General features: G+C 41.9%; 1 protein-coding gene and 1 pseudogene across 9 annotated transcripts in view; one reads left to right on the top strand and one right to left on the bottom strand.

The window, feature by feature from the left end:
* EHMT1 (euchromatic histone lysine methyltransferase 1) overlaps positions 1–26,974 on the top strand; it is a gene marked incomplete at its 5' end in the record, with an annotated part of 130,325 nt that overhangs the window by 4,842 nt on the left and 98,509 nt on the right. The gene's annotated exons all lie outside the window — the stretch shown is intronic.
* On the bottom strand, positions 19,391–20,242 carry LOC308428746 (large ribosomal subunit protein uL2-like; annotated as a pseudogene). Its single transcript has one exon. The product of its transcript is annotated as a large ribosomal subunit protein uL2-like (transcript).

The following is a 26,974-nucleotide window of genomic DNA, read 5'->3' as shown; positions in this document are numbered from 1 at the left end:
GGACCTGGGTTTAATTCCCAGCACCACAGACAGCTCACAACTGTCTATAACTCCAAGATCTGACAACCTCACACAGACATACATGCAGGCTAAAAACCAATGCACATAAAATAAAATAAGAAATTAAAAAAGAAAAGGCTGGGTGGTGATGGTTGCACACCTTTAACCTTAGCACTCAGGAGGCAGAGGCAGGTGGATCTCTGTGAGTTTAAGGCCAGCCTGGTCTACAGGGTGAATTTCAGGACAGCCAGAGCTATACAAAGAAACCTTGTCTCAGAAAACCAAATAAATGAATAAAGAATAAGTTTTTCACATTTATTTGTGTTTGTGAGTGTGACGGGGTGACTGAATGGTTTGTGATAGGAGTGCTTAGTGGCTTGACAGGCCAGCAGAGGTGCTTGTCCTTCAGCTCCAACTCTGTAGAGCTTCTGTGGACACTTGAGTTTGAGTGCTCATTGCCAGAGTGGAGGCTAGCGCCCTGATTTCCTGCTTCTGCCTCTACATATGAGAACAGTCTGTTTAGCTCTGCTTTAAAATCATTTAGCTTGTAAGTCCTCTATTTTGAGGATTTTGGGGAAGCGATGGTCTTGAGGTAGTTCGACTGTAGCTCCCCACCTGTCATAGAAGCTGCTATTTATATCAAGCTACTCTTAAATTTGTAGTGCTTCTGTTTCTGCCTTCTGAGTGCATGTACCACTGCATCTGACTTTTTATTGTATTGTGTTACTTTTTTTTGTTGTTGTTTTGTTTTTTGTTTTTTGCTTTTTTTAGGAGCATTTTAAAAAAAGATTTATGTGTGCGACTACACTGTAGCTGTCTTCAGACATACCAGAAGAGGGCATCTTACCCTATTACAGATGTTTGTGAGCCACAATGTGGTTGCTGGGCCATCTCTCCTATATTATATTTTTGCTAAAATTCTTCTCTAGGAGTAAAAGGGACCCTGCAGGTGTCCAGGCAGGGAAGAAAACTGAAGAGGTGAGAATGAAACTCCTTTGAGATTGACTTCATCAACCTGGATCAGACTTGGGGAGTCTGATGCCAGGCGCTTTATTGCCAGCATGTTTAAAACACAGTGCAACAGTTATTTCCATTCCAGGTTTCCAGGCAACAATCATTTCAGTTCCAGGTGCACAGTAAAGCCTGAGTTGTGACTACTTAGAAACTCCTTTACGAAGTACATGTGACCACAAGGGTAGGCTCTGTACCTAACCAGTTTAGAGTCCTCTGAGTGGAATGGTATAGAGGTCAGTAGGCTGTCACATGTGACATCTTCCCCAAGGATGGGTCTATTAACTAGAGTTAAAGATATAGGCCTAGGGAGGGAGACTGGGGGATTTGGGTGAGGTCTGCATGTGCAGACAGTAAAAAGACCCCAGTTCTTTAACAAGATCCACTCCTAGCCTTTTGACAGGAAAACAGTTTGTGTGTGTGTGTGTGTGTGTGTGTTTTGATGAGCAGTCCCTCTGTGTTTAGCATTCCTGGTTCCCTTATACTCCCTTGGTGCAAAGTACCTTTATGCTCCAACTCAGGAGACATGAACAGCGTGCATTCTTTTTCCGAAGGTCTCACAACAAACAGACGTGGTTCTGCCAGTGTTCAGTCTGGTGAACCAATAAGTTTTTATTGAGTTTCCTTGCTCATAGGTGAGGGATTACTTACAGGGTATGCTTGCTCTGTAACAGGAGCCTTTACCCAGCAGGAATGAAGTCTTCATAGCTGCTTAGATGTAAACCTTTGCTTTAGACTTCTCCCACATGTGTATACTCTGTCCCTCCCCCATGCCACATGCAGTTAATGTGTGAGAATCTGGTATCCCCCTTTACCTTCCTGTTCTGGGGTATAAACCATCAAGAAACCCAGTTGATCTTTTGCAAGGGCATAGCTGAATGTTCCAAGATGTCAGTTGCTTGGCTCAGAAGACAGGGTCTCATGTAATGCAGGTTGGCTTACCATGAAGGATGAGGGTGAATTTATGATCCTTCTGTTTCCACTTGAGTGTTTGGGTCATAGATGTACTCGACCAGGACAGGCTTTGTGTGGTTCTAGGGATCAAGTCCAGGGGCTGGCATATGGTAAGCAAGCACTCTAACTGAACTCCATCTCTAGCCTGAGTATTTTTAAAAACTGATTTGTTGCCAGGTTGTGGTGGTGTATTCCTTTAATCCCAACACTTGGAGGCAGAGACAGGTGGATTTTTAAATTTGAGGCCATCCTGGTTTCCAGAGTGAGTTCCAGGGTAGCCAGGGCTACACTGATAGCTGTCTTGAGAAAAATGGACTTATTCAGTTTTTATCTTATTTTTTTAATATTTATTTTGTGTGTGTGTGTGAGAGAGAGTGTGTGTGAATGTATGTGCACCATATGCTTGCATGGTGTTAGATCCTCTGGAACTGGAGTAACAGGAAGTTGTGAGCTGCCATGTGGGTGCTGGCAGCTGAATCCAGGGCCTCTGCAGAAGCAGTAGTTGCTGTTAATTACTGATCTGTTCAGTCATTTCCTGGTTCTGTGATGTCTGTGTGGCAGTGTACACATAACTGCAGTTGCCTGTGGTGGGTCCCCAGGAACTGGAGTTACAAGAGGAGTTGTCAGCTATCTAGCTCCGGTGCTTGGAATCTGCAAGAGCAGTAGGCCTCTGTCGCTGTGATGGAACAGTTCCCATGGTGTGCATACATCTGTCTAGTAACCATTCTTACTAGTTCTTTTGACAGGTCGACAATACTTAATGTGCATCCTAAAAGATATTCCTGAGTCCCAGTGGTGGTGAATGACTTTAGTCGCAGCACTTGGGTATCAGGCTAGCAAGACCCTATATTTTTTTAAGGGGTAGGGGGAGAGTGCTTGATTCCTGAGTGTATAAACAGAGACACTGATAGGTATTTTAGGCTTTTCGTTATGGAAACTTTTTCGAATTTATTTAAGTAGATGAGATAAGAAGAAGGCTGTGTGTGTGGTTGGACATCTGTAATCCCAGGTTGAGGCAAGAGGATCATGAATTCAACACAAGTCTGGGGTATATAGCCAGTTCCAGGTTGGCCTAAGAGACGTTGGGAGACAACTGTCTTGAAAAATCAAGACAGAAAGCAGAGGCAGAACTGTGGTGGACATTGCTGCATCCCAGCATGAAGTCACCTCCTGACGGTCTCGTGTCACTTGTACTTCGCCATCCCATTGACAGTGAGTGTGAAAGGGTTCTGCTGGGGAGTGTTTTATTTCACTTAACTAATGTCCTGTTAGTGTTCAGATTTATTATTTCAGTCTGAAAGGAACAGCATGCATGAGCGGTGTCACATCCCTGTATTCTCAGCACTTGGGAGGCAGATGCAGGAGGACAGCCACAAGTTCAAGCTTAGTCCGTTTTACCAAAGTTCCAGGCCATATAGGGGTACATAGTAAAACTGTCTCCAAAAGCACCTTCCCCCATGAAAGACCAAAGTGTCTTGGTAGATACCTCAAATCTCTGAATTTATTTGATTTCTTTTCCATGATCCTCCCCACCCCACTTTCTTTTCCAAGCTTGGCATTTTATTTTTTGCTTTTTCTAGAACTTGCTCTGTAGATCATATTAGCCTTGAATTCATAGGTGGTCCTACTCTGGGCTTCAGTGGTTCATTTCTGTTTGTTTTAGTTTATTTTGAGGCAGGGTCTCACTCTGTAGATCAGTCCTCCCTGCTGCTGAGATTAATGGTGCACACCACCAAGCTCTGCCCAGCATGTTCTTTTATTTATTTATTTTTGTTTTTGTTTTTTTGTAAGATTTATTTATTATGTATACAATGTATGCCTGCATAGCAGAAGAGGGCACCAGATCCCATTACAGATGGTTGTGAGCCACCATGTGGTTGCTGGGAACTTGGGACCTCTGGAAAAGCAGACGGTGCTCTTAACCACTGAGCCATCTCTCCAGCTCCAGCGTGTTCCTTTTATTTAGTCATTACCTGAGTGCCCCACTCCATGATTGTCTGTGGACTTGGCCTGCTCTAGTTTCCTTTTTCCTGTGGGATTCTCACTCATCTGCTCTGTGCTGGAAAACCAAGCTTGCCAAGACAAGCTGTGTGAGAGTAGAATAGGACTTTTCTCTTGGGTTCTGTCAGGAAGTCTTGTATGGTCAGAACTTTACCATCTGTCTATTGACTGGAGGCTGTGTGCTAAAGTTGACTGCTTCTCTCATTTTTATGGAAGGGCTCAGTCTCATTTTGGGGTATTGCTTTAAATGTTTGGCATCTGAATCTGTTGGCTATAAACAAAAGAAAGTCATCTTTGTCAGTTTCTTTTTAAAAGATTTATTTATTTAATGTGAGTACACTGTTGCTGTCTTCAGACACACCAGAAGAGGGCATTTGATCCCATTACAGATGGCTGTGAGCCACCAAGTGGTTGCTGGGATTTGAACTCAGGAGCTTTGGAAGAGCAGTGGATGACTCACCGAGCCCTATGAGCCCTATCTCCAGTCTCTTTGTCATTTTTCCTTCCCTCCTTCCCACCCTCCCTCCCTCCCTCCCACCCTCCCACCCTCCCTCCCTCCCTTCCTTCCTTTCTTCCTTCCTTTTTTTTTTTTTTTTTTTTTTAATAGACAGGGTCTCTGCATAACCCTGGCTGTTCTGGAACTCACAGACATTCACCTGCCTCTGACTCCTGAGTATTGGGATTAAAGACATGTGCCACCACCTGGTTTCTAAAAACCTTTATTTTCTTATTTTGAAAAAAATATGATAATATGTGCCCCAAGTCCTGTCTGGCTACTCACCTTTAGTAAGCTAATTAAAGAGCCAAATTAAAAATGGGAAGCTGAAAAAGAAGATGTACTCAAAGTGGCCACATTGGGAAGAGGAACAAAGACATATGGTGAAATCCTAGATGCCTTCATGGGGACCCTGAAGTGAGGTCCAAGTTAATTTTTGGTTTTTGGAAACAGGGTCTCTGTATGTAGTCCAGGTTGTCCTGGAATTCACAGAGATTTTTGCCTAGTGAGATCAGTTTAAACAGAAGGTTGAAGAAGTTAGCTAGGTCAAGGTAGGATGGGTCAGGTAGGTACAGAGCTCCTTAGACCAAGAGACTTGAGTGAACACTGAGACCTCAAGTCAGATATGGAGTTGTATATTGTACTTGGGAAATAAAGTAGAGCTGGGAATGTAGTTCAGTGTAGAACCCCTGCCTAGCATAACATAAAAAACAACCAAAAAGCTCAGAATATGAAATGCAATGAGCTGAGCACATGGGGTACTTGAACTCCACTGGATAGTAGGGCATCCAAGTTGGGGTTCTGATGCTCTTGGTTCATAAGTGCCACCGTGAGGACCAGGGGTGGGTGCTAGAGACTTGAGGGGGTCTGGCAGAAGGAATGCAAGGACTGTTTCCAAGTACTAGGTTGGTAAAAAAAATGTTACCGACACATCTGTAACTTCTGCTCTGGTGGCAGAAGTGTTGTGAGTGGGAGGCTAGGGATAGAGAAACGGGGCCAGACACAACTCTAAGGTAGATCTGTCTCAAAACAAACCAGGGATGGAGCGATGGTGGCTCAAAGTTAAGAGTGGTTGCAACACCAGGGTTTGGCTCTAGTGCCCATGTAGAGCAGTTCATGACTTGGGGGTAGGGCAGGGTCCTAACCCCTTCCTGACTTCTATAGGCACCAGGCACCTGTGTGGTGCATATTCTTAATGCAGGTACATAACATATAAAATAACAAATCTAAAAAACAAAACAACCAAAACTCTTAGAGATAGAAAAGATTTGCTCATCGTGTAGAAGACCAGAAGATGCTGTTGTTTGTGTGCACAGGAATCTTCCCAGAGCATTTTACTTGGAGAGAAGAGAACAAAACGTATGCTTACTTCACAGTTATCACATCAAGACTCTAGTAGTGCTTTCAAAGTCTGCTTTAAAATACTTTCCTCTCTTTGGAATCCAACCTTGTGGGTGCTAGGCAGTATACTTGAGACTCCTTGTTTTAATACTTTATAATCTTTGAACCTAATGAAAGAAATCGTCTATTATCATAGTGTGGTTGTCAAACATTGTGACTGATGGATGTGGAAGGGAAGTAGCTTGTATAGCTTGCAACTATGTAAAACATGCACATACACAGAAAAGTTGGAAGAAAAAATGAAAAAATTTGAGTTGGAGTAGTGATTCTTATTTTGAAGTTTTCCATTTATACTCCTTTGTGTTGTTTCGTTTTGTTTTTTGAGGCAGGTTCTTATGTGTCTCTGGCTGCCGTTGAACTCACTGTGTAGGTCACGTTGAATTCTTGAACTTCTTGCTTCTACCTCCCAAGTGCTAGAACTACAGACTTTACTTTTAATATTTTAATTAATTAATTGGATATCTTTAGTTTATTCTAAAGGAGAGGCATGGGAGTTATTAATATGATACAATAGTTCAGAATCTGAGTGGAATGGGCATGTCAGTAGTGATTTCAGTCCATATATTTTCTAAGGATGTCAAATCTCTAAATAATAATGTGCTGGGCCGTGGTAGTGCAGCCTTTAATCTCAGCACTCGGGAGGCAGAGGCAGGCAGTTCAAGGCCAGCTTGGTCTACAGAGAGTTCCAGATTAGCTAGGGATACAAAGACAAACCTGTCTGGGGAAAAAAAAAGAAAGAATCCTTGTCGCCTGGAAGTACTTTGGTGCTTGACTGTATTGTTTGTACTACTTTGCCAGGAGAGTTTCCTGGAAGCAGGATGTCCCCTTTGGTTTTAGTTTTCTTCCTCTCAACCAGTATGCTGTCAAACGGCAGAAGAAGCTTGACTATGGACTTGATTAGGTTCTATCTGGTAGGAGATAGTCTGTCAGACGTCTGGGTATGAATGTGTAGGTTGATGTAGCTCCTAGCTTGGCGTTTGTAAGAAGAGATGGGAATTAGATGTGACTATCATGGTCATGACAGTACATGGTTTGGACGGTGGAGTTGACCTGGTTATTGGTATATCTAGTAGCTTCCTTGGCTTCTATTCACTCAGGCCTGAGTATGGCTGTGAGCTGAGAATTGGTGCAGAGATTCAGTGTAGTAAGAATCTGGCCATTTTTCTAGCTTCTTGGTTGTATCCTGTTTCTGGGGCCATTGCGGATTGCCCTTAACTGGCTAATCTCTCTGGCCTCTCCAGTTCTTTACTAGGAGTCCAGTAAGGCGGAGGCGGAGGCAGAGCCATCAGCCTGTCTTTCATTGTTTTCTGTTGGTTTGTACTTTTCTCATTTACTAACTTTGGGTACATTTCTACTACTAATCTTGTGTGTGCATTGTGAATATATGTCCCTAATTTTATTTATCTATTTATTTAGTAAGTACACTGTAGCTGTCTCCAGACACACCAGAAGAGTGTCAGATCCCGTCACTGAGCCATCTCTCCAGCCCCTGCCCCTGATTTGTATGTGTGTGTGTGTGTGTGTGTGTGTGTGTGTGTGTGTGTGTAGGCTAGAAGTTAACATTTTGTATCTTCCTCAGTTGCTTTCTATCCTTTTCAGAAATAGCAAGAAACTTTATTTAAAGCAACGGTACAGGTGAGAATAATGTCAAGAATGACAGCAGGTCACCTGAGTTAGATCACTCAACTTTTTTTTTTTAATCCTTTGAGACAGGAACTTACTGTGTAGGCCTGACTGTTCTGGATCTCTCTCTAGACCAGGCCAGCCTTGAACTCACAGAAATCTGCCTGCATCTACCTCCTGAGTGCTGGGATCAAAGGCATGAACCACTATGCTGGGCAAACCAAAAATTAAAGAAAAAAATATATAAATAAAACGGTGTTTTGCAGGCTGGAGAGATGGCTCAGCAGTTAAGAGCACTGACTGCTCTTCCAGAGGTCCTGAGTTCAATCCCCAGCAACCACATGGTGGCTCACAACCATCTGTAATGGGAGCTGATACCCTCTTCTGGTGTGTCTGAAGACAGTTACAGTGTGTGAATATATGTATTTTTCTTTAATAACAAAACAAAACCAAAAAAAAAAAAAAAAAAAAAAAAAAAAAAAAAAACCAAACCAAGACAAACTAGTGGTGGCTCAAATGCTTGGTGCTGTGGGTGCCAGAAGAGGGTGTTGGATTTCTTGGAACTGGAGTTAAGGCTGTGAACCATCATGTGGGTGTTGGAAATTTAACCTGGGTCTTCTGAAAAGAAGTAAATGTTCTTTAACTGCTGAGCCTTGTCTTCAGATTCTTCACCATATTTTTTAGAAACAGTATTCTTGGCTTAATTGGAGCTTGCTGACTGTGATAAATTGGCTGGTCAGCAAGCTGCAAGAATCCTCCTGACTTCATTTCTCTAGGGCTGGCATTACAAGTGTGTATCACCACACCTGAGTTTTTACCTGAGCTCTGGGAATCCAGTGAGGTTCTCAGCTTGCTAGCACTTCATTGATTCTGTCAGTCTCTCTAGCCCACATTCCCACACAAAAAGTTATTTATTTGTTTACCTTTTTTGAGGCAGAGTCTCTCCGTATAACCCTAGCTATCCTGGAGCTTGATATATAGATGAGGCTGGCTTTGAACTCAGATCTTCTAACTTTTGCTCCCCTGGTGCTGGAATTAAAGGTGTATACCACCATGCCCATTTTAAAGTTTCTCTTTATATTTTGAACCATAGGCTGAAAGACATTTATCCGCAAATGATGCCTTTTTAAGAATTTTTTTTTAAAGATTAATTTATTTTATGTGTGAGTACACTGTAGCTGTCTTCAGACACACCAGAAGAGGACATCAGCTCCCATTACAGATGGTTGTGAGCCACCATGTGGTTGCTGGGGATTGAACTCAGGACCTCTGGAAGAACAGTCAGTGCTCTTAACTGCTGAGCCATCTCTCCAGCCCCTTCAAGTTTTTATTTTAAAAGATTTCAACTCCATTTTCATTGTGTAGCTCAGGTTAGAATTGAATTCATGATCTTGCCATCTTCCTGAGTGCTGGGATTGTAGATATATGCTTTTATGCCTAGCTTGGTACTCAGTGCTTCTTGTTTTTGTTTTGTTTTAAATTTATTTTAAATATATGAGTGCTCTATCTGCATGTATACCTGTGTGCCAGAAGAAGACATTAGAATGCATTATAGATGGTTGTGAGCCACAATGTGGTTTTTGGGAGTTGAACTCAGGACCTTCTCTTTAGCCCTGCTCAGTCTTCCTTCCTTCCTTCCTTCCTTCCTTCCTTCCTTCCTTCCTTCCTTCCTTCCTTCCTTCCTTCAAGGTTTATTTATTTTATGTTATGTGAGTACACTGTAGCTGTCCTCAGACACACCAGAAGAGGGCATCAGATCCCATGACAAATGGTTGTGAGCCACCATGTGGTTGTTGGTAATTGAACTCAGAACCTCTGGAAGAGCAGTCAGTGCTCTAACCACTGACCCGTCTCTTCAGTCCCCTGCTCAGTGCTTCTTAATGTTTCTGGTCTATATAGGGCGTTCCAGACTAGCCACAGTTACATGAAGAAAGACCTTGTCTCAAAAAAACAAAACAAAATAAAAACTACCCTTCCAAAAGTCCCCCAAGTTGACTTTTTTTAAAAAATTATTTTTATTATAGCTTCATGATTGTTTTGATTGTGTGTATGTATGCTTATTGACTGAGGAGTCCAGAAGTGTGTGTGGATCCCCTAGACCTAGAGTTTTATGTGGTTGCTAACCACCTTGTGGGTGTTGTGAATTGAACTCAGGTCCTCTGGAGGAGCAGTCAGTGCTTTAAACTGCTTAGCCATGTTTCCATCCCCTAAAGTTTACTTTTTTGTGTTTTCATTTTTTAAAAAAATAAACAGCATGAGATAAGAAATCTTTTATTTTCATGAGTACCTAGTTTTTGGCTTCAGGTAACAAGTCCTTTTAAAAAGGTTGTGAACTTCCAGGTAGACCCTGGGAATCAACCTGGATCTTTCAGAAAAGCAGCCAGTGCTCTTAGCAGCCAAGCCATCTCGCCAGACCTTACTTTATTTACATGGTCTCTGTGTGTGCTTGGGCACCTGTGCCTACAAAGTGGATATGTGTCCTCAGAAGACTTTGGATTGCCTTGAGCTAGTTACAGGTGGGTGTGAGCTACCTGACTTGCAGGCTAGAAACTGAACTTGAGTCATTTGCAAGAGCAGTATTGTGTTTTTACCTGTTGAGCCAAATCTTACACCCTACTTCCTGTACTCACTGATAGTCATTCTACCCAAGTGAGGTAGAGTCTCTGGGTAGGTTCTCTTTTGTTTTGAGATAAATCTGGCTATGTACCTCGGGTTGGATAGGAACTTTCTATATAGACCAGGGTGGCTATGAATTGACAGCAGTCCTCCTGCCTCTGTTTCCCAAATACTGGGATTACAGATGTGTGCCTCCATGCCAACTCTCATATAGTTTTTTCCCTTTGTTTTATGTGTATGGGTAGTTTGCCTACTTTTATTTATGTGCACTACTGTGTGCTTGGTGTCCATGAGGCCAAAGAAGGCATGTTTATGTGTGATGTGAGTAGATGTGCACTCCTACATGGCAGGTATGGATATCTTGCAGAGGACAACTTGGCAGGAGTTGGTTCTATCAATTCAGGATTTCAAGAATTGAACTCAGGTCATCAGCCTTGGTGCTAATTGACTTTATCTGTGAGCCATCTGGTTAGCCCTCCATAGTTTTTTTCGTGAATTTCTTGATGACTAGAGTTGTTGAACATTTTTCATGAATTTGTTGGCCACTCTTATTTCTTCATTTGAAAAGTGTCCAATTCATTTGCCCATTTTATTGATTATATTGTTTGTTCTTTTGGAAGTCAGACTCAGAGCCTTGTGTATACTAGGCAAGCGCTGTACCATTGGGCTGTATCCTCGGCCTCTTTTAGCTTTATTTTGAAACGAGTTTCCACTAAATTAATATGTTTGTCTTGAATTCCTCCTTGTAGCCAAGTTAATTCTCAGTTCTTACAGTTGCTCTGCCTTAGCTTCCTTTAAATTTTTTTCTGGGTATATTTCTTATTAAATGAATTACTAAATTAAAAATAGACCTATATGCTTTAGCTAAGTATGTATATACTAAGGTAAGCATATAAATATATATGCATATATATAAATGGATAAGAATAAGTAAGTATATATGTAGCATACTAAGGAATCCAGTTGCACATACTACAGCAAAATCTATGTATCTATGTTTATTTCAGTACTATTTGTGGTAGCTAAGTCATGGAATTAGGGAAGGTATTCATCAGCAAATGGATGAAGAAAGTGCGCACGCGCGCGCACACACACACACATACACACATATGTAACAGCATTTCATTCAGTATTAAGAATAAAATCAGGGTTGGAAAAAGTTCAATAAAAGAAAATAAAATCATTAAAAGTATTTTAAAAAGTAAATAAAATCGAAAGATGGCTTAGTGTTTAAGAGCAGTTGCTTCTAACTCTGGCTCTGGAGAGAGCAGATACTTTATTTTGGCCTCTGGGTACTTCATGCAGGTGGTGCACAGACATACATTTAGGCAAAATACCCATACACTTAAAAAAAAAGATAAGATTATCTCAGGAGCCAGAGGTAGGCAAATCTCTGTGTTTGAAGCTATCCTAGTCCACATAGAGAGACTCTGCCTCAAAAGTTAAAAATAAAATAAATGCTGGAGAGGAGTTTGACTAAGAGAGTGAGAGAACATGAGAACGGTGGTGTGCGGACACTGGAGGGGTGCTGGAGAGAGTCTTGCTGCCATTGAAGAGGATCTTGGTTCGATTCCTAGCACCTATGTCAAATGGCTCACCACCACTTGCAACTCCAGTTCTAGGAAATCTTACATCCTCTAGTCTCCACAAGCATGGACACACACTTTGCACTCTAAACACTCAGATACAGGCATAGATAGATACATAAAAGTAAATATTAGAACCTTAAAGTTCATAAAAAGATTTTGGGGGCACTGGTGGAAAGTTCCACACCTCATGAGTTAGTTCAACATAGGGTTTGTGACAAAGAGCTGTAATAACCAGCTATCATAAGTCAAGAACTGAGGTGTCACAGTGTAGACTGCTTCTTAATTCTTTGCCCTAGAGAGAGCTAAGTATAGGAAGGCTTGGCCTGATCTTTTCAGACTGGGATTTAGTCTGTTCGAGTGACCACTGTCTTGATGGCAGGCCCCTGTTCTAACAAGATGTACTTCTGTGGTAGTTTGTCTAGCATACATAAGGTCTTAGGTTCAATCCCGGCACCACACAAAAACAAAACAGAAACATCTGACAAATATTGCATAGTTCTCTCATGTGGAGGAAAAGAGTCCTAACAGTAGAAAAGGAGGCTGTTAAGGAATAGAAGGAAGGGGTAGAGTAAAACATGGGTAATGGAGGGAGTGGGTAACTGCCATTGAAGCATCTTATGCTTGTCATGAAAATATCACCCTGGTTTTATGCAGTTAACATAGATATTATAGTTATCTAAAGATACTTTGAGGTCACAGGGATTTTGAGCTTTATAGCTGTCCTGGTACTCTCTATGTAGATCAGGCTGGCTTCAAATTCACGGAGATCCTCCTTCCTCTGCTTCCCAAGGGCTAGGATTAAAGACTTATACCAGTGCCAAGCAGACATGTCTATTTTATATTATTTTGTACTTTAATAATTAAAATATTCTATCATGTAAAAAAATGGTGTCTTTCTTGATTTATATATATTTTCAGTTGCTCATTTATTTGCATTTTAATTATATTTATCTGTTTATTTTTTATGTGTATGAATGTTTTGCTTGCATATATGTGTGTGTACTATGTGCATACCTGTTACCTGAAGAATCTAAAATAGAGTACCAGCTCCCCTGTGGCTAGAGTTACAGATAGTTGTTTGCTGCCATATGGGTGCTGGGATTTGAACCTAGGTCCACTGCTAGAGCCAGTGCTCTTAACTTTTGAGCCATTTGTCTGATCCCTGCTTATCAATTTTTACTTGCCATATGAATTAATTTTTCTTCAGTTTATTTTTCCGTATTTTGTCTATTTTACTAGAGGGAGCTCATTCTCTGTTTTCTGTGTGGGTAGCAGGTAGGTGTGTAAGTGATCGTGTTTTATTAGCATGAATCAGTTACATTATGATTTTTGCACTATTGAACTTGTGCTCTGTATCGAAGGGGGATCACTTGAGGTTTTTTTCATCCTGGCTCAGGTCACTGGTTGGATTACGCTGGGATAGGGACAGATGGCGGTCCTGTATCAGACCAGCCATGTAGCTGCTCTGGTACAGTCCACAATTGCAAGTGTGTGGGTTGCAGGATTTATTTACATAGAAAGTTTTCCAGGTTGTATAAAACTTGATGGTACTGTTTTAAAAATATTTCTTACTTTAAAACAAAAGAGCTTCGGATAGTATTAAGAGCTGTTTAATGCCTGTGGCTAAAGCTGGGTTGATGTAAGCACGTGGGTGCCTGAGTGTAGGGAGGCTGCTGTCTGCTTGCCGAACCTCTGCACAGGAGCTGTGGCTGCAGGAGGGAACGGGATCATTCTGGGCCTGGCTGCCCTTGTATCTGCTGCTGCCTTGGCCTCTGACTTTTTCTTTCATTATACTTGTCCTCAGATTTCCGGTCTGTTTTGAGTCTTACTGATACTTTTTTACACAAAGCTGTCCTGAGTGACCCTGAGATGTGATTGTTTTGTGAGCTGAACTTAACTCATTGGTGGGTTCTATGTTGAGATTCTTCTCCAGTTTTGGGGGGGAAATACACTTTTTGATGTAACTCAAAATCTGTAAGTAAGTCCTGGTTAGCCTGGGGACACCTAAGATGCCTTAGAGTGGATTCTTGAGTAGCTTTCATTTCAGAAAGAATGAGACACAGGACAGTTTGGGCATGCCCAGTGAGAATCCAGCTTTGCAGGAAGGTATGGTGAAATTACATAGTTTTAGTCTCTCTGCATTTACCTACAGTAAACAACTACTTAGACAGAAGAGAGGTTGATAGAGGTTCACAGATAGTTGGTGCATGGAACTTTGTTGAATCTTTCTCAACCCAGAGAGTCTTGGCTGTAAAGAACCAGTAAAGTGGGGATCTTTGCTGTAATTCTGAATGCTACTTTTTTGTCCCTCTTGTCTGGCACTTGATATGTGCACTTTCTTAAGAGTGAGAGGTTCCCCTAGCTTTGAAGAACACTTGAAATTAGTTGCTTATGTTTTCTATGACAGGAAGAAGCTCATGGCTTTTTATTTACTTCTTCCTCTACCTCCCTCCTCCTTTCCCTTCTCTCTCCTCCTCTTTCCCCTCTCCTCCTCTTCCTCCTTTTGGTTTCTCTGTCCTGGCTGTACTGGAACTCTCTCTGTAGATCAGGTTGGCCTCAAATTCACAGATCTATCTCCCTCTGCCTCCAGAGTGCAGGTATTAAAGGTGTGTGCCACCACTAAACTGGCTATGGCCTTTTCACCTATGCTGATGATAAATCAGTAATTATTCCTTTCTTCCTGTTGTTAACTGTGACTCTTGTTTTCTTCTCCTTCTCTATCCCAAGGATAATCTCAGTGGTAGTGATTGAGAGGCAGACTCTTCCTGGTGAGCCAGTTCAGGTACTTCACTCCAGGGACTAGAGATCTGGGCTGGAGGGGTAGAAGGGGAGATCTCTCTGCTCTGCTCACAGGAACTTTAAGAACAGCAGATACCAAAACCATTTAGTCAGTGTTTACATTTTTCGTTGCCCTGTCTGTCTCGTTGATTCCATTTTCCTTGTTAAGAAATGTGGAAGCCTAAGGCAACATAGCACACCTGGCTCTTTAAAGTGATTTTATAGAAAAATAAGATGTATAGGTAAGTACAGAACAGTTTTTGGAAAGAGATCCAACAGGAACTGTGTTTTCGCTATTTAATGATTTATTGCAAACGACAGATTAGATAGATTGGTTGGTAATCTGTTTCTGAGCATGTTCTTGGAACAAAAGGGTGGGGGAGGGTAGGTGGGTTATTCTCCCGGATCTGAGGAAATGCAGCTCAGCACAGTAATGAGGACACAGGAACAATGGGGATGATTCCTTTGTGCCTGCCCTTGAGAAGAAATGGGGGAGGCATTGCTAAGTCTATTATGCATTGCCGTCACTCAAGTGTCCCCAGCAGTGGTAATGAGTGGGGATGCAGTGTACTCAAAAATGACTGTCTTGGGTGGTGGTTCTGAGAAAAACAGTCCAGTTGGACATGCAAATGTGCTGTTACCAGGGTCTTTTTTAAAAAGTCTGTGATATAAACTTTAATATATGTAAAATATATAAAATAATATATAAAGTTTAATATATAAAATTTATATGTTTCTTGGGGAAACCATTTCCCTGGGCATACTGAAGCTGTGCCCCATGCATCTGGTTGGTTGTTCTGTTCTCCCTGTCTCCAAGGATGTGTTGGCAGATGTTGGCTGGTCTTATGTTTATGGGAAGTAGAATGGATAGGCTATATAGCACAGGCATGTGCTTTCTTTTCCTGTTCTCTCTTCTTCCCTCCTCTCCCTCCTCTCTTTTCCCCTCCCCTTTGCTTTCTGGGATCTTTTGAGGTAGACCAGGCTGGCCGTGAGATCTACCCGTCTTTGCCTCCAAGGGCAGGAAAGATCCGTGGTGGTTGTGTCATGGTCTGGGTGTTGCTGTTTGAAATCTAGGAATTTATCTCGTTTTGAAGTGTATCATGTAGCTTAATTAGTTTCAAGAGTTGAGAAAAAAAGAGCTTATACAAATTATTTTTGCCTTCAGGGATAGGTCACGCCACACACACACACACACACACACACACACATTCATTCATTCATTTATTCATTCATTTATTTATAGTTAGGGTTTCTCTGTATAACAGTCTAGCTATCCTGGAACTTGCTTCATAGACCAGGCTGGGCTGGAACCCACAGATTTATACCTGTCTTTGCCTCCCAAGTTCTGGGATTAAAGGCATGTGCTGCCACTGTCTGGCCAATAGATTGCTTTAAAAAAACTTTTTCTTTGAGAGCTGGAGAGATGGCTCAGAGGTTAAGTGCACTCACTGCCATTCCAGAGGTCCTGAGTTCAATCCCCAGGAAATGGTGGCTCACAGCCATCTGTAATGGATTTGATGCCCTCCTCTGGTGTGTCTGAAGATGGCTACAGTGTAGTCATATACATAAAATAAATAAGTTTTTTAAAGTTACTTTTTATGTGTATGAGTGTTTTACTTGCATGTATATCTGTAGATCACTTGCATACCTGGTACCTGAGGAAGTCCGAAGAGGGTGTTGGGTCCCCATGGGTTGGAGCTACCATATGTGTGCTGGGAACTGATCTTGGGTCCTCTGGGAGAACATATTTTCAATTATTGAGCCATCTTTCTAGCCTTTGAGATTATATTTTAAAATGGTAAGGTAGGATTTCTGAGAGGGCTTGAGCTTTTTTAATTTACAAAAAATGAAAGAGCTCATTTCTACTTTCTTAAAAAAAGGATTTATTTATTATATATAAGTACACTGTAGAAGAGGGTATCAGATCCCATTACAGATGGTTGTGAGCCATGTGGTTGATGGGGATTTGAACTTAGGACCTCTGGAAGAGCAGTCAGTGCCCTCAACCACTGAATCATCTCTCCAGCCCTCATTTCTACTTTTATAGACTTTTATAGATACCTTTTTTCTTTCTTCCTTCCTTCCTTCCTTCCTTCCTTCCTTCCTTCCTTCCTTTTTTTTTTTTTTTTTTTTTTTTTTTGGAGAAGAAGCAGCAGCCTTAGGAGACAAATAGCTCTACAGAGAAAGAAGGGACTTTTGTTGGAGATGACCACAGACGCTGTTGTCTAGGAGCCTGGGCTTTGTAACTGTCTTCTAGAAGAAGTTTCCCTCTCACCTTGTTCCCCCTGTCTCTTCCTCACCCCACTCCCTTCTTTTCCTCCACACTGTTCCTATCGATCTGCTCACCATTCACCCACTGTTTGCATCTTAGTTACTTACTACACAGTGAAGGAATGGAAACCATGAAATATTTTCATCATCCATTAGGAGTTTCTTCCTCGTTTCATGTAAATGGTGTTATATAACTGGAGTCTTCTGTGAGTGGCATGTTTTATCCAGCTCTGTGCTTTTAACCTTCAGTTATGCTCCTGTGGTGTGTGTGTCTTGCTTCTTGTATGGTTGAACAATAATCTGTTGTTGAGTCAGTTTTGTTCATTTTGTTGGTTGATTTTTTTTTTTTTTTTGGTTGCTCGCACTTCATTGGCTATTAGGAATCATGTTGCTAAAAACATTCAGTTCTTAGAACCTATACGGTGGCTTTGTAACTCCAATTTTAGGAGATCCAGTGTTATTTTTAAGAGAACTGACAACTTTCTGTTTCCTTTCCTTTTCCTTTTCCTTTTCCTTTTCCTTTTCCTGTCCTGTCCTGTCCTGTCCTCCCTCCCTCCCTCCCTTCTTTCCTTCCTTCCTTCCTTTCTTTTTTGATACATGGTTTCTCTATGTAGTCCTGGTTGTCCTGGAACTTGCTCTACAGACTAGGTGGCCTCAAACTCAGATATTTGGCTTTGAACTCATAGGTATTTGCCTCCCTCTGCCTGGAGTTCTAGGATTAAAGGTGTGTGCTACCAGCATCTGGTGGAAGTGACACTTTTTTTTTTTTTTTTTTTAAATGAAATCAATGTTAGAATATGGATAAAATTCATGTAGAAATCTGTGTTTTTGTGTCATCAATCCTGATGCAGAACATTCTAGAAGGATTAAAACCCTTCTAGTATGAGCAAGAGTAAGAATTTTAGGAAGGTCAAGGAATTTCTTAACCTTTTGGTTAAGGAGCTGACTGACATTTTTTGCAGTCTTTTTCTATAGCCTGCACTGACTTTTTTAACCACAAGATGGTGGCCTTTTTCTAGGCAGGCTGATTCAAGCTGGTGCCTTCCTAGGAAAGCAGGGACTGAATTTCATATTCATATATTCTGCCACTTCCATACTCCCCTTCACCCCCACCCAGTTTCTCTGTGTCCTAGCTGTCTGGGAACTCACTTTGTGGATCAGGTTGGCCTCAAACTCACAGAGATCTGGAATTTAAAAATGGCCTGCACCACCACACCACACCCTGCCCAGCATTTGTTAAAAAGGTTTTGCACTTCAGGAGAGCTGCATGTAGCTGAGGGAGGCAGGAGGGAGAGAGTGGTTGCAATCTGGAGTGGGGGACTTCATGGCACTCCATCCTTCACAAGGAAATGTTCATTTGACTGGCTCTTGTGAAGGTCTCATGGGTAATCTCATTTCAAGACAATAATGGCCAGCTCATGTCAAGAAGTGTTCTATAAGCTCAGGCCCCTCTAACTCTTAACATTCTGTTATATTCTTCCTTGAAACTTGATGAGCTACAGAGAGGGTGATACAGATTTTTGCTTATTTTTTTCCTTTCAGGATGAGCAGTTTGACCAGTTACAAAATTTGAAATTATGTAAAATTATGCAAAACATTATGAATTTTTCACAATGTAATGCTACCCACTGCAAAAACAAGCTTTCTTTACTGAGGCCAACAGCAGCAGTAATCTGCCTGAAGTATAAATGTTTATAAAGCAAATTGAAAGGTAAATTATACACATCTAACAACAGGCAGCAGTAGCTCTCTTTTTAGAGTCTATGGTGTCCCCACGCACAGGTTTCTGTGTTAGATTACACTTCTATTAAAATAGGTCTTAAATTCAGCTGGACAATAAATGATTGTACCCACAGTAGCTGTGCCTTTATTCCATTATTGGGAGCACCACGCTTAGTATGCTGATGGCATTAACACATAGCCGAGTAGCCTGTACAGTGCCTTTCATGACTACCAAGTCATCAACAGTCCTAATATTTATTCATGTCCTTGTGCTGTCTTAAGCCCCAATAGGGTCTTCCTATCTAGTTTGGCATGTTGCTGACTAACTCACTGGCCTGTTTATTATGTGGAGCCTTCGAGGCGTCTTTGACTAATAATTCAGGGATGCAGTCTATCCTGCATTTTTTAAAAAAGATTTATTTATTATATAAGTACACTGTAGCTGTCTTCAGACACACCAGAAGAGGACATCAGATCTCATTACAGATGGTTGTGAGCCACCATGTGGTTGCTGGGATTTGAACTCCTGACCTCCGGAAGAGCAGTCAGTGCTCTTAACCGCTGAGCCATCTCTCCAGCCCTCTATCCTGCATTTTTATCCAGTCTATCCTTGAATTTTTATTCAGTAACCTTATGGCTTCTAGGGGTGTCTTCATGTTTTTAATTAGTTTTAACACTTAAGAGGGACAGACTTGTAGGATTTTCTCAGTCACTTTATCAGCTGTCTTCTGTGCCTTACTATCCTTAAAACGTCCAAGTTTAACAGTCACTTGGCTCCCGATCCCATGTGGACTGATTTCCCACCCTCACTCCTTTAGATGCTTTTGCACATACTTCAGGTGCACTCCCAAGTCTGTACATTCCAAGGTTGGTGTTGGTGAAACCTTTTTTTTTTAGCCAAAGGACATATTTTATTAGCTCCCAAACTCTAGTTCTCCTGTACAGTTTTGGTTCCACGTAGCTGTCCAGTCCGGCGGGCAGCAATGAGACCCACTTTTCGCCCAGCAGGGGCATCTCTTCGGATAGGGGAGGGCTTGCCAACGTGCTGGTGGTTACCACCTCCAAAGGGATGCTCCAGGATTCATGGCCACACCTCGCACACGTGGCCAACAGTTCCTCTTTGCCTTGTACTTGTGGTAAGCACGGCCAGCTTTTAGGATAGGCTTGTCAATTCTGCCCCCACCGGCCACAACACCATCAACAGCCCTGTTGGCAGAGGAAATGACCTTCTTGGATCCTGAGGGTAGCTTCACTCGGGTCTTCTTGGTCTCTGGGGTTGTGGGAGACCCTGGCGTAGTTCCCGGAAGCTCTTGCCAGTTTGCCCCTGTCCCCAAGCTTCTCCTCCAGACAACACACGATGGTACCCTCAGGCATGGTGCCCACGGGCAAAACATTGCCGATATTCAGCTGGGCCTTCTTGCCGCAGTACACAAACTGTCCAGTGTGGATTCCCTCTGCTGCGATGAACAGCTCCGTCCACTTCTTGAATCGGTAGGGATCACGAAAGACCAACTTTCGCGAGGGGAGCGCCGCGGCCGGGGTCATGAATGATGTCCTCCTTTACGATGCTTTTAATGTAGCCGTGTCGCACAGCGAAGTCCACTGCACGCAGACGCGCGGTGCCCTTACGGTGTTTCACGTGCGCAGGAAACACAGGACCGGCGCCTTTCCTCTGCCCTCGGATCAAGAGTCTGCCGGTAAGCAAGGCCGAAAGAGGAAATTGGTGAAACCTTTTAACAACAAAGTTGGGAACAATCTGTGAAGGCCCTTTGTTGTCCATTCCAAGCAAGAATCCATTGGTCTTGGGATTCAGCAGCTAACTGGATAGTTAAAAAACAAGAAAGTGAGCTAGTGTTTTTCTGCCTTGCCAGGGCTGAAGTGAAATTAGGGTCATGCGTGTGCTTCTCTTGTGCTTGTTCTTGTTCTTAGGATCTCATATGCTTGTCAAGCTTGCCACAGCTTCTCATTGGCCACATCTGGCTGTTGAAAGGCATCAGAGCTGGCAACGTTCCCAGAAGAAGAAACACACAGCATACTTTTGGGGAGAATATTTACCAAACAAGCTCAGCTCATTCTTCATATTTATCTGTTCACTATTGCCCATTGCCTTTGATACTTTTATAAGTCCTGTCAGAGACCAAGGCACACCTGCCCTGTCACCCGCCCAGCCACAGACACTCTTTACTTAGTAGATTTGGGTACAGAGCCATAAGGCACCCCTGGTCCTCACCTGCAGGCTCTGTGTGACGACCCTGTGAAGAAGCAGCTGGCTGAGTCAGTTCACAAATGTATTTCCCCCTCAGCAGCCAGTGCCGAGGGGATTCTTTGCATCTTGTTACCTCTTTGGCGAACTGTTCTTTGTACTTTAAAACTTTATAGATGCTCTTAAGACAATAGTTGTCTTTCTGTTAAAAATTTCCCTTGCAACTTCAGCTTTTAACAAATTCTTTACAATAGATAAAATAAAAAAAAGTGTATATCTCTCTGTCCACCCCTGCCCTGTGTGTGTGTGTGTGTGTGTGTGTGTGTGTGTGTGTAGTGCCAGAGGAGGCCAGAAAATGTGGAATCCTTTACAGCTTGAGTTCCACGTACTTGTGAATCACTGACATGGGTTTTGGGAACCAAACTCGGATACTAGAGGAGCTGGGAGTGTTCGTAAGCTGTATGTATAAAATGCTATGAATGCGCCTTTACCCATGTAAACAATGCAGAGGTTAAGAGGTCACATTGCTTTCTTCCTCTGTCCTCTCCACCTAATCTAAAGAGGACTGCAGGTTTTTACAGGGGAGCTAGGGATCCAAGTCAGGTCCTCACATTCACAAAGCAAACACCACCTAGCTCCCCAACCCTAACACACATTTCACGTTTAGTGACTTCAGCAGGTACTTTGGTCTACTTTTCTCACTGCCTCTTAATTGCCTTGACACTTTACATACTGAGTTACATACTGTTCTAAGTTGCTCAATCACTAGAACGTCTTCTACTGGTGAAGGTCTTGTCCTACCACGAGGCTCAGTATAGCTACAGAAGTCCCATATCAATAGTGATATTCCTACTGAACTTAACTTTCTTAACTTTTCAGTGAACACAATTCTATATGACTTAGTTAACCACCAGTCTCACACTGACCCTTTTTTTTAGTGCAAATAGTTTAATCTGTACTCCAGAAATTCTATTGTACGTTTTATCTTTACAAAATAGATTTCAAACAATTATTTACTTTAAAAAAGGTAATTTTGAACTTATGCATTTCAGAACAGTATTTGCAATAACTATATACAAGAGGTACTAGGTACTACTGGCGTATTAGCATTCTGTGGTGGAGTGGCTTCCTGCAAGAGAGAATGGTAAAATGAACTATATGACAGTATTTTCTACAAGTCACTTGTGGCTAATTCCTCCATAAATCTAGTGATTCTCCTGGCAACAATCCCAAATAGCTTTAAATACAACCTTCAAAGTAAAAACAATGACTGTCAAACATCACGAGGCAAATTATATCCTAAATGCCTTGTTTTTAATATCTGGCTAACTGGGTATTCTCATACAACATTCAAGCCAATTCCCTGACGTTCCCTTCCAGTCTTCACTGACTGAGGAAAACTGAACCGTGTGATGATACTTTAGGATATGGACATCACTATGGTGCTGCACAAAGCCACAGCTAAACTTTAACCTCTGTGTTTAATGTATAATGCCAAGCAGTGCTTAGGTGTGTCACTGTGCAGGGAACACTACCAGTCTTGGGAATAGTGCTACTAATTGACAGGCTGTTCCAATTAACAACAAATAGAGAATAACCATTTGTATACCCAACCAAGAAATCTGTTAGCAGGGAACATCAGTTCACCTTGAATGTGAATTAGCTCCACATCAAAACCAAATTAAGTCAATAAAAGCTTATCTAAACAGATATAATTCTTCCTTCAATTAAACATGCTTGGTTTCTTTTTCTTTTTGGACAGGTCTCTCTATGTAGCTCTGGCTGTCCTAGAATTCTGTAGATCAGGCTGGTCTTGCATTTACAGAGATCTGACTGCCTCTGTCTCCTGAATGCTGGGATTAAAGATGCAAGCTTGAGTTTCTTCACTGTCATTTCCACCTTGTTTTCTTCTCTATTGTTTTAGGATTTCAAGAGGGAATGCTTAGCATAGATCTGATTTGTACTTTTCCTTCCTTGCTACCAAGCTGGAAGAAGTGGGAAGCAGCAGTATCTCTGCTTTGTTCAGCCTTCACTTTGTGTTTCTGGAGGCCGACAGGAGGGCTATCTTCATTTTATTGTTAAGTTGTCCCTTAGACGGGCGTGGTGGGCAGCCTAGTTTAAGTTGTTCACCACTTCAGGGCACTGCAGGAGCAGCACGGCTGCAGAAGAGCTACTGATAGCCTAGACTGCAGCTGCTCCCTGACACTCGGGCATGCGTGTGTGCACGTGTGCTTGCATGTCTTTCTCCGGTCAGGAGTACTGAGGGCTGGAGTCTAGTCTGAGCGACAGAGTGAGACCTTGTCTCCAAATTATGTCCTATTCTGAGACATTTTAAAATAGTATAGTGTACCATAATGTGTTTGGTACTTCAGTGTTGAAGAATGACAAGAAGAAAACACTATGCTTTTGTTTTTGCATAATGTGCATGCAGTACACAGATATACAGGCAAAACACTCAGATTAAAAAATAAAATGAAATAAATCAATAAATCTTTAGCAGGGCAGTGGTGGTCCACACCTTTAATCCTAGCACTTGGGAAGCAGAGGCAGGTGGATATCTGTGAGTTCGAGGGAGGCCACCCTGGTCTAAAGTTAGGGCCCACAGTTTTCATTGTAAAAGACCAAATGTGAATGAAGGGTATTAGTGCATATACTTTTTTTTTTAATTTTAAGATTTATTTATTTAATGTACATGAGTACACTGTTACTATCTTCAGACACACCAGAAGAGAGCATTGGATCCCATTACCAATGGTTGTGAGCCACCATGTGGTTGCTGGGAATTGAACTCAGGACCTCTGGAAAAGCCGTTAAAGCTCTTAACCATTGAGCCCTATTCTAGCCCTACTTTTGTATTTTTAACAACTTAGAAAAAAGTAAAAACCATTCTTTGTATAAGGAAATTGGACCACACCTGTGCCTTGTTACCAAGCATAAACTTGATCTTGTTGGCACTGAGAATCACATGGTTTTGAGCCACATGTGATTGCTGGGAATTGAACTTAGAACGTCTGTAACTAGAAGATCAGTCAGTGCTTTTAACTGCTGAACCATCTTTCCAGCCCACCACTCAGTTAAAAAAGGGACAGTCTTGTTCACACTTAACTGGAACTTACTATGTAGGAGGTGAGTCAGTCCTTGAACTCTTGCCCGAGATTCTTGACTGATATGAATGTAGGCATTGCACCATATTGTTCAGCATTTTTCTCTTCTTTTTGTTCTATGATGTTTTGTTTTGTTTTTTGAGGTAAGGGTTTCTTTGTGTAGCCCTGGAATTCACTGGCTGACCTCAAATTCATGGAAATCCACCCGCCTGCCTTCCTAGTGCTGGGATTAAAGGCATGTTCCACCACTGCCCGGCTATGCCACTGGGTTTTAAAAGATGATCATTATAGGGGTTGGAGACTCAGAGGTTAAGAGCACTGGCTGCACTTCCAGAGGAACCTGGGTTGGTGTACCATCTATGACTCTAGCTTCAGATTATTTGATGCTTTTTCCCCCGGGGCCTCTGTGAGTATTGGACACACAAATGGTGCATAAACATAGATCTAGCTAAAACATTCATGTCCATGAAATTAAAAAAAAATAATTCGTAAGATCACAATTTTTATTTGTGGTTTTGTGTGTATGTGTGTGTGTTGCATGGTGTAGGAGTATGCTTATATGACCAGAGAACAACTAACTTTAAAAGCTGTTGCCTTGTGTTTTGAGAAAGGTTCTCAGATTGATCTGGGGAATCATCGATTTGCCAGGCCAGTTTTCTAACAATCCTCAGAGAACTATGTGTCTTCACAATGTGTTAGATATTTGTGTGGTTTGGGGGACCCTGCTTGCATAACAAGCACTTTACTGTCTGAACGAATTCCTAGCCTTGCTTTATGCTTCCTACTCTTAGTGCTATGCTTAGAATCAGGATTTCTCATTTCAGGTTGTAAAGTATTTTCCCTGCTGCTTTTATAAAGCTCCCAGCCTGTACTGGCTGGTTTTGTGTGTCAACTGGAAACGAGCTGGAGTTAACAATGGAGAAAGGAGCCTCCCTTGAGGAAATGGCTCCATTTGATCTAGTTGTAAGGCATTTTCTCAATTAGTGATCAGTGGCCTAGACCACTGTGGGTGATGCCATCCTTGGGCTGATAGTCCTGGGTTCTATAAGAAAGCAAGATGAGCAAGCCAGGGGAAGCAAGCCGGTAAGCGGCATCCCTCCATGGCCTCTGCATCAGCTCCTGCCTCCAAGTTCCTACCCTGTGTGAGTACCTGTCCTGATTTCCTTTGATGAACATGGATATGGAAGGGTAAACCAAATAAACCCCAATTTGCTTCTTGGTCATGGTATTTTGTGCAGGATCACAACCCTGACTAAGACACAGCCCTTTCTCCACTTTTGTTTTTTAGTGCTGGAAGTTGAGTCCAGGGCTGCTGTGTACATGTTATATAATTGCAAGCCCTATTTGTTTTTATTTCTTTCTTAGAACAATGCTGGGATCAAGGAAACTTGGCAAGACGTAGTTGGATTCTCTGACCATGGATTATCATGAGGAAAGTGCCTTTCAGAGCTGGGGGATGGATTTGCTTTCAGGTTCAGTACTTGAAATGTTTCAGTTCTTCCTGAGGTGTTGGACTGAGGACGTTTGTTTTGTGTGGAGCTGTTAACTTAAGTTTCTTACAGTACAGACCTCTCTCCAACATGGAGGTTTGCATCTTTCACACTACAAAAAAGAGCCTCTGTATGAAAGGACCTTATGTGATAGTGTCAGTTATGTAGATTCTCGACCCATGGCTGAAAGTGATACTTTTGTTTTTTATTTTTTGCAGATGGGGCATTTACTGTGTAGCCCAGATTGTCTCAAACTCAGAATCCTTCTTCAAATACTAAAACTGTAGGTGTGCCAGCACAGCTTGTTCCTGTTTTGTATTTTAATTTTCATTTTTACGGTAACTGTTTCTAGTCCCTCATGTTTCATGAGAAATTTTAGGATATTTAGGTTTTTCTCTCTAGCTGTGACTGATGAATATAATTGTCCATAATCCTACACGATGTTTGAATCTTAGACTTGTGATGTTGTTGATGCTATTTGTGTCATTGAAACACTACTGGACTATTATTTGCATGGAGATAAATTACATGTGTTTATTAGAAGAAGGTAGTATTATTGGCTACCACATCATGTGTAACTTACTAATGTTTTTGTATTTTGTTTTTGGGCTGGAGAGATGGCTCAGCAGTTAAGAGCACTGACTGCTCTTCCAGAGGTCCTGAGTTCAAATCCCAGCAACTACATGGTGGCTGACAACCATCTGTAATGGGATCTGATGTCCTTCCTATTCCGGTGTGTCCAAAGACAGTGACAGTGCATAAACAAAAATTTTAAAATAGTTTTTTCCCAATATTTTATTTCCTATGTATGGGTGTTTTGCCTGCATGTATGTCTGTTCACCATATGTGTGAAGTGCCTTCAGAGGCCTGGAGAGAGCATAGGATTTTTGGGAACTGGAGTTACAGATTGTGGTGATCTACCACCTGGGTGCTGGGGTTTGAACTCAAGGTCTTGAGCTGTCTCCATAGCCTCAGTATTTTAAAATCACTGTTTTTTTGCATTGTGATCTGTGTTTATGCATATATGTATGCATGCATTTATCTGTCTATTGTTCTGTCAGTTGAATCTGGGTTGTAGAAGAACACGTACATGTGCATTTGTGTGGTGCCAAAGGTTGAAGGTTGAAATCTCTTTGTTGATTGGATTTCAAGGCAGGGCTGTCGTGGGCCTGTCGTGGGCCTGTCGTGGGCCTCTCCCCTAGGTAGGCTGGCCTCAAACGCAGAGACCTGCCTGCATCTTCTCTCTCGAGTACGGGGTTAAAGTCTTCACCACCGTTGCCTGTCTTTCCTAATTGCTTGGTTCTGCCTGTCTGTCTGTCTGTCTGTCTCTCTCTCTGTTTCTCTCTGTCTCTGTCTGTCTGTTTGTCTCTCTCCCTCTCTGTCTTTCTCTCTCTGTGTATGTATCTGTATCTAACTTGAACTCAGAAGTAACTAATTCTGCTACTCTAACTTGCTCCAAAAACCACTTATATCCTTAAAACTGTAACTCAGGCTCCAGTAGGTTCAGTACTCTTTTCTGGCCTTCATGGGTACCAGATATTTATTCATGTGATATGAGTGAATGCTATACATACAGGTAAAACATTCAGACACATGAAGGTAAATAAACCTTAAAAAAAAGAAAAAAAATGGTTTATTTCTTTTAGTGACTAAGAACTAAGACTTTATTCCCTGATACTTACGTAGGCTTATTGTCTCTTGTTTTCAGTCTCTTC

This window comes from Micromys minutus (genome assembly GCF_963924665.1).
Source record: "Micromys minutus genome assembly, chromosome: 13".
NCBI classification, from domain to species: domain Eukaryota; kingdom Metazoa; phylum Chordata; class Mammalia; order Rodentia; family Muridae; genus Micromys; species Micromys minutus.
Note: the sequence above shows the minus strand (reverse complement) of the source record. Positions and strands in the feature narration are given on the sequence as shown.